The sequence below is a fragment of the Apostichopus japonicus genome, chromosome 5 (genome assembly GCF_037975245.1).
Source record: "Apostichopus japonicus isolate 1M-3 chromosome 5, ASM3797524v1, whole genome shotgun sequence".
Lineage (NCBI taxonomy): Eukaryota > Metazoa > Echinodermata > Holothuroidea > Aspidochirotida > Stichopodidae > Apostichopus > Apostichopus japonicus.
In genome coordinates this window covers 790,773-796,363 of record NC_092565.1, presented here as the reverse complement: position 1 = coordinate 796,363, position 5,591 = coordinate 790,773, and the positions used below count along the sequence as shown (strand labels likewise).

General features: G+C 57.9%; 3 non-coding genes across 3 annotated transcripts in view; all 3 read left to right on the top strand.

Annotated features, from left to right (window-relative positions):
* Positions 1-795: 795 nt before the first annotated feature.
* On the top strand, positions 796-2,673 carry LOC139968335 (small subunit ribosomal RNA). Its single transcript, XR_011793340.1, has one exon. It is a non-coding gene; the product is annotated as a small subunit ribosomal RNA (ribosomal RNA).
* Positions 2,674-3,278: 605 nt separating this feature from the next.
* Positions 3,279-3,438, top strand: LOC139968209 (5.8S ribosomal RNA). The gene has a single exon (XR_011793247.1). It is a non-coding gene; the product is annotated as a 5.8S ribosomal RNA (ribosomal RNA).
* A 435-nt stretch (positions 3,439-3,873) lies between these two features.
* LOC139968454 (large subunit ribosomal RNA) overlaps positions 3,874-5,591 on the top strand; it is a 4,029-nt gene continuing 2,311 nt past the window's right edge. Inside the window, exon 1 of the ribosomal RNA XR_011793452.1 lies at positions 3,874-5,591. This exon is cut by the window's right edge and continues 2,311 nt beyond it. This is a non-coding gene — a ribosomal RNA (large subunit ribosomal RNA).

Here is a 5,591-nt window from a genome sequence, read left to right as displayed (position 1 = left end):
CCCGCAGAGAATCTGGGTCTCGTTCGAGATTTCGAGATCTCTTAAGTGTAGCGGGTATTGGCTTAAGTGTGTGATCCAATGGTCAGAACGAGCGGGCAGAGTGAATCGGATTCTATATATGAGGGGGGTAGTAGAGTCGATCCAAGACTCGAGAAGGCTTTTAATGTCTGTCGTGTGTGTATACGTGTCATGGTTGGACTCCAGCGGGCCCTTTCGGTAGGGTCAGCCGTCGTTTCATCGCGACCATGTGTTGCAACTCGGCGCTCAGAGCGGGGGTTTTCACCCACTCGCCCCGTGAGCAGAGGTGTCCCTCCGTGCACACGTATATATCGACGTTCAGATATTGAGCCTTTTCATCCGCAGAACCCCCGGTGGAGAAAGAGCAGGACCTCGGTGTCGTCAGATATCGAGCTTTCTCCACGGGACCCGTTCGGGCATGCTGCCGTTGCTGCGACCATGTGTTGCACTCGGCGCTCGGTACGGGCTTTTTCATCCAAGCAACGAATGCACGCTCGAGGCGTGCGATTGCTCTCCCCTGTTCCAGTGGACGAGCCGTCGCCCTCCCGCGTCGCTTCGAACCGGTCCCGTCTCCGAGGCGGGACCACTGCGACTCCTCTCGAGACGACCCAGTCGACTCGGGTAGAGATACACACCTCGAGAATCCCTTCGGGCGGTTCTTCGATCACTGTACCGTAATAGCACGGCATCGACAATTGAGAATTCAGAGAGAGAGAGAGGGGAGTGCGAGAGCGACTCCCGGACGGCGAACGGGCCCAGCCCGGTTCTGTCGACCGTTACCTGGTTGATCCTGCCAGTAGTCATATGCTTGTCTCAAAGATTAAGCCATGCACGTCTAAGTACAATCCTGAACATACAAGAGAAACTGCAGATGGCTCATTAGATCAGTTATGGTTTATTGGAGAAAGTCTTATACCATGGATAACTGTGGTAATTCTAGAGCTAATACATGCAACAAAGCGCCGACCCTTCGGGGGAAGCGTGCTCTTATTAGGAACAAGGCCAGCCCGGTCCTTTCGGGGTCCGGTCTCCGCTGGTGAACTCTAGATAATCATGCCGATCGCACGGTCTTGCACCGGCGACGCTCCCTTCAAAAGTCTGCTCTATCAACTTTCGATGGTAAGTTATGCGCTTATCATGGTTGTGACGGGTAACGGAGAATCAGGGTTCGATTCCGGAGAGGGAGCCTGAGAAACGGCTACCACATCCAAGGAAGGCAGCAGGCACGCAAATTACCCACTCCTGACACGGGGAGGTAGTGACAAAAAATAACGATACAGGCCTCTTCGGAGGCCCTGTGATCGGAATGAGTACACTTTAAATCCTTTAACGAGGATCTACTGGAGGGCAAGTCTGGTGCCAGCAGCCGCGGTAATTCCAGCTCCAGCAGCGTATATTAAATTTGCTGCAGTTAAAAAGCTCGTAGTCGGATTTCTGGCCGGGGCGGGCGGTCCGCCGTGAGGCGTGCACTGCCCGTTCCCCTTCTCCCCGTCAAACGGGAGTCGTGGGAGATTTTTCCCGGCCAGTGATTCGGTTGGTCGTGCGGTGCTCTTAACTGAGTGCCGTGCGAGACTGGAACGTTTACTTTGAGAAAATTGAAGTGTTCAAAGCAGGCCAAAGTGCCCGAACAGCTCAGCATGGAATAGTGGAAGAGGACCTCGGTTCTATTTCGTTGGTCTTGAGATCCTGAGGTAATGATCAAGAGGGACTGCCGGGGGCATTCGTATTGCGGCGTGAGAGGTGAAATTCTTGGATCGTCGCAAGACGCCCGACAGCGAAAGCATTTGCCAAGAATGTCTTCATTGATCAAGAACGAAAGTCGGAGGATCGAAGGCGATCAGATACCGCCCTAGTTCCGACCATAAACGATACCGACTCGTAATTCGCCGGCGTTCCTCCCATGACGCGGCGGGCAACTCTCCGGAAAACCAAAGTCTTTGGGTTCCGGGGGAAGTATGGTTGCAAAGCTGAAACTTAAAGGAATTGACGGAAGGGCACCACCAGGAGTGGAGCCTGCGGCTTAATTTGACTCAACACGGGGAAACCTACCCGGCCCGGACACAGTGAGGATTGACAGATTGAGAGCTCTTTCTTGATTTTGTGGATGGTGGTGCATGGCCGTTCTTAGTTGGTGGAGTGATTTGTCTGGTTAATTCCGATAACGAACGAGACTCTTGCTTGCTAAATAGTCCGGCCACCCGTCGTGGTGAGCCGCGAACTTCTTAGAGGGACAAATGGCTTTCAGCCATACGAGATGGAGCAATAACAGGTCTGTGATGCCCTTAGATGTCCGGGGCCGCACGCGCGCTACACTGGCGCAAGCAGCGGGTACATTTGCCCTCGGCCGAAAGGTCCGGGTAATCCGCTGAGACTTCTCCGTGCTGGGGACAGGGACTTGTAATTGTGTCCCTTGAACGAGGAATTCCAAGTAAACGCGAGTCATCAGCTCGCATTGATTACGTCCCTGCCCTTTGTACACACCGCCCGTCGCTACTACCGATCGAATGACTTAGTGAGGCCATCGGATCGACCGTCTGGCACCCCCGGCTTCGGCCGGTTGTCGAGGCGCGACGAGAAGACGGTCAAACTTGATCATTTAGAGGAAGTAAAAGTCGTAACAAGGTTTCCGTAGGTGAACCTGCGGAAGGATCATTAACAGAACCCTTCCCCTCCGTGATCGGAGAGGGAACAAAGGGGGAATGTCGGAAAAGCCGTCACAGAGAGACACGCGGAGAGAGCAAATTGGAAAAGCCGGGGGGACTCGAGCGGGGTTTTCACCGCCTCCTTCCCCGTTCCACGGTCGAGGTCAGACCCCGCGCTTCGCCTTCGCTCTCTCCGACAAAAAGGAGACGGGCGTGTCACACACAGACCAGCCCGGGGAGTACCCGGTTCTTCTCTCGTCGTCTGTCTCACGGAGTCTCGCACTCCCGGTAGCTTCGAGGGAGAAGTCCCGCAAGGGTGGAGACGCCGTCGCCGTCCGCGGCGCGGCGCTCCTCGAGGCATTCTCCGCAGGGCAGAGAAGGGGCACCGGTGTCGCCCGATTTCCCCCCAGTCGGCGAGTCTGACTCGCGCGACCCGCCCTCGCGGCGGTGGGGGGAAGGAGGGAGCCCGCTTCCCCCCTCGGCTCGACGGAGGATATTTCTTTCCAGTCACAAGCAAAGAAGGCACAGAGTCCCCGTGTCCTTTCTCCTTCCGTTCCACTTCTTCCCTCGGCTCTGAGGAGAGTTTGCGAACGCGGGAGTCTTCCAGTGGCAAATGACAATTCTTGGTGGTGGATCACTCGGCTCGTGCGTCGATGAAGAACGCAGTTAGATGCGAGAATTCATGTGAATTGCAGAACTCACTGATCATCGACTTATTCGAACGCAAATGGCGGCTCGGGGATGCTCTGCTCCTCGAGCCACGTCCGTCTGAGCGTCTGAAGACAATCACTCACAGAGTCGGCGTGTTCGCGCGCCGGAGGAGCGCCCGGCCGCAGCCGTCCCTTCGACGGCCGGCTGCGTCGGGTCAGTGTCAGATGGAGTTCTGTGATGTCGGCGCCGGTGAAACTCGGCGAGCAGGACTCGATCGGTAACCGGGGGTTCGTCGGTCGTGCGACGTGCCATCGGGGTGTAGACGTATGCGCCCGTGGTGCGGTCCAGCGTCCGACCCCCCGGAACGGTCGAGGAGCCTCTGCCGGGCAGAGCCGGTCGACCCAATCGCGGGGTCTCTCGTCCTCCCGTCTGCGTTCTCGCAGGCGCATGGTAGGCCACCCTTTCCCGCCGGCGACCCGATTCTTCGGGGAGCGCCGGGGAAGGAGAGACCCCGGGTCGCCGCTATGACTCCGATCACGTTCCACGTGTCTTTCACGATTCCAGACCTCAGATCGGATGAGATTACCCGCTGGATTTAAGCATATCACTAAGCGGAGAGAAAAGAAACTAACAAGGATTCCTTCAGTAGCGGCGAGCGAAGCAGGAAGAGCCCATCGCCGAATCCCCGCGCCCGTTTGCGGTGCGAGGGACCTGTGGCGTAAGGAAACTGAACTCCGGTCGACAGAGTCCGGCCGCAGTCCACTGTGATCGGGGCTGCAGCTTACCCGCAGCGGGTGTAAGGCCCGTAGGGCGGACTCGAAGGCCGGAGGGAAAGCTTTCCAAGAGTCGGGTTGTTTTAGAATGCAGCCCAAAGAGGGGTGGTGAACTCCATCCAAGGCTCAATACTATGCACGAGACCGATAGTCAACAAGTACCGTGAGGGAACGTTGAAAAGAACTTTGAAGAGAGGGTTCAACATTGCGTGAAACTGCCAAGAAGTAAACGGATGAGTGCCGCATGCTACATGGGGCGTCCGGTTGATTCAGGCGCGGTCGGCGCGGCAGCGTGTGCGGGTTCGGATCCCTCGGGACCGACCCGCGGCGCTTCGCCGTCCGGTCCGCGTCGCACTTCTACCGTTCGGCGCCCTTCCCGGCGACCGACCGAAGAGCGGAGCAGAGGGGCGGGCGAGGCTGCGGCGTGCGGGGGCTTCGGCCCTCGCCGTCTTACGCCGCCCGTCACGGTTGCTCACTGCGCTCTCTGTCGAGGACTCTGCGTGACGGCCTGCCCCCCCGGGGGTTCAGGCAGCGGGGTCCGGGCCACCGGCGTCTCCGTCGGTCGCGTGCACAGCTTGCTGTCGCGTGGCCGGCGGGATCCGGAGGGTCCGGTCTCGCCGCGGCTTCGGCCGAAGCGGAGGGTCTGTCGGGCGTGAGCGAGGCCTCCTCATTCGACCCGTCTTGAAACACGGACCAAGGAGTCTAAGCAGGCTTGCAAGTCGAGGGGGTCTACCGAAACCTATCCTGGCATAACGAAAGTGAAGGTCGGCACAGGGCCGTCACGAGGCGGGATCCCGGCCCTCTGGGTCGGGCGCACCGCCACCCCGTTCCGTCCGGCTCGTCCGGTGGAGCGGAGGAAGAGCAAGCATGCTAAAACCCGAAAGATGGTGAACTATGCTCGGGCAGGAGGAAGCCAGAGGAAACTCTGGTGGATGTCCGCAGCGGTTCTGACGTGCAAATCGATCGTCCGACCTGAGTATAGGGGCGAAAGACTTATCGAACCATCTAGTAGCTGGTTCCTTCCGAAGTTTCCCTCAGGATAGCTGGTGCTCGGGAGATATTCGTGAACAATTTTATCTGGTAAAGCGAATGATTAGAGGCCTTGGGGCCGAAACGACCTCAACCTATTCTCAAACTTTCAATTGGTAAGAGGTCCGACTCGCTGGCTTGGAGCCGGACGAGTGAGAATGAACGAGTGCTCAGTGGGCCACTCTTGGTAAGCAGGACTGGCGCTGTGGGATGAACCAAACGCCTGGCTAAGCCGTCCGACTCGGTCGCACATCAGAGCCCACAAAAGGTGTTGGTTGATACAGACAGCAGGACGGTGGCCATGGAAGTCGGCATCCGCTAAGGAGTGTGTAACAACTCACCTGCCGAATCAACTAGCCCTGAAAATGAATGGCGCTGAGCGTGATGGCTGTGCCGGGCCGTCGGGGCAAGGAGAACCGAATAGAGTCGGCCTCGACGAGTAGGAAGGACGCCACGGTGAGCTAAGAAGCGGTCCGGG